The sequence below is a fragment of the Palaemon carinicauda genome, chromosome 2 (genome assembly GCF_036898095.1).
Source record: "Palaemon carinicauda isolate YSFRI2023 chromosome 2, ASM3689809v2, whole genome shotgun sequence".
Taxonomy (NCBI): Eukaryota; Metazoa; Arthropoda; class Malacostraca; order Decapoda; family Palaemonidae; genus Palaemon; species Palaemon carinicauda.
Genome location: NC_090726.1, coordinates 3165646 through 3168145, shown reverse-complemented (window position 1 = coordinate 3168145; position 2500 = coordinate 3165646).

The window sequence follows — 2500 nt, the reverse complement described above, 5'->3', positions numbered from 1 at the left end:
TAGAGGAGTTTGCTTAGCCGAGATACTTAAAGGAGACCATCAGAGCAAGGGATGTGATAAATCCTGTAATGTGGTCAAACTTACTCGAAAAAGGCAGTTACTAAGGAACGTTAACGGGGCCAGAGATTTGTGAAGGATAATTAGAAAATAAAACCGTAATGATACTTAGTTTACTTTGCGGTTGTATGTACAGTACTGCTCTCCGTATTTGCATCTACTAAATATTTGTTTACTAATTTCTTGGGGTCCTAATTTCACAAAAAAAAAAAGAAAAAAAAACATACCATAGTTATTGAATATATACTTGTTATTAAGATCAGGTTTCATTTTAATATCTCGCATTTATGTGAATGATATTACTCTTTTTTTTCTGTACCTAACCATTCATCTAATTACTTAAACTTTTATCTTTCTTATATTTTATTGTATTTTTTGTTTTATCGTTTATCATTCTTTTAACAATATTGATTTTAATCAAATCTGCCTAGAAATAACAAACATTAGGCTTTTATACGTCTTTTCCAATTAAATCGCCTTTTTTTCTGTCTAAAATATAAACCTATTTTCCGTATGTTTTTAAATAAATTTGTCAAACACTTAGCGATGTTCAGTATATGACTAATGATTAAAACACTCAATTTAAATTTCACACTTCAAACACTTCCCACCACTAGCATTCAGATCTTACCACCATTTATCTATCCTGGATAGTACAGTGGTAACGTGTTCGCCTAGCAATCGCATGGCAGTTAGATCGACCCTGGTCCGGCACCTTGAGTTTAAGCTGTTTACTGGGGAGGCCACTGCAGTGGTTGGGCACCTCAGTGGGGTTTGGGCTTTCCTGACTAACGTTTTGGTGAGCATCTATTGTGATGAAACTGGAACTAAAACTATACACATTTTATCTTGAGATCACGGCATTTTCAAGTCATTATATAAAACTAGCAATGTCTCTAAGCCATATTATTTAGCTACACTTTTCCATCCATTATTTCACAGCCCAATCGGTTTATAATAAAAAAGGAATACACTTTTTAATTATGTAGCAATCTTTAAGTTCTTCATACTTGAATATTTTAGTGGAGAATTATAATTTTCCCATTGCTCAATTCCTTTGTGAGAACTGTGTTACGTTTTAATACTCTAATCTGATTACTCATAGAACAATAAACATTTATTTTTTATTTTTCTATTGCTAGTCTTGGTAACTAGATTTAAACTAGCTATCTTTTCTGTTAGTTTTTAAGTGAAAAGTTTAAAAGAAATATCTTATGGTTAAACACTGTAACCCATATCTTAGGTATGTCCTTGTATAGTCTACATTAACAGTGATGGAACAATTTCACGCCAGAAAATTAGTGCTAAATATATATTGACTATAATTCTGTCGAACGTAATATATATATATATATATATATATATATATATATATATATATACATATACATATACTTTTTAGCAAAATTTTTTTTAGATACATACATACTAGTTATTCACACATGAAATTATATGAAAAGTAAAATGTTAGAAAAAATATTTTCTTAATACGCTATAATATATATATATATATATATATATATATATATATATATATATATATATATATATATATATATATATATATATATATAACATCGCAAACTGTAATGCGATTATCAAAGTTCAAACTAACACTGGATCAGTATCCTATCTGGAGAGACATCACACGTCCAAAATATATAGATATTAATTTCTAAATACGAAATCAGGCAGCTACTATCGTAACGCTTTTTTTTCCTTTTATTTATTTTGTCTTTTTTCTTTTTTTGTATCGTGAAACTATGCATTCTTTCTCTCGTGAGAAAATCCTCAGGTTCCTAATACACATTGATTTTCTTTTTCTAACAAATTAAAAGTTTAAAAACTCAGTATACTTAATTTTTTTATGGAATCGTAATAGTTTATGACACTCTTATCTATCGTATCCAGTCTTGTGTGCTGCGAGGGCCTCTACCATCACATGAGCATAAGAGGTAGAATTTTGGTGTGTTCTTGTGGCTCTTGTATTAGAACTTTTCTATTTATCATAATTCTTATTAAAGTCCATACTATACATTCAAGAAGAGTCATACATACACACGCACACACACATACACACACACACACATATATATATATATATATATATATATATATATATGTGTGTGTATATATATATACACACACACATATATATATATATATATATATATATATATATACATTCTACATACATATATATAAATATATATATACACACACACATATATATATAAATATACATATATATATATATATATATATATATATATATATATATATATATATATATATATATATATGTATATGTATATATATATATATATATATATATATATATATATATATATACATATATATATATATATATATATATATATATATATATATATATATATATCGATGCATACTAGTGAAAACTAGATGATTTTTTTTAAAATAC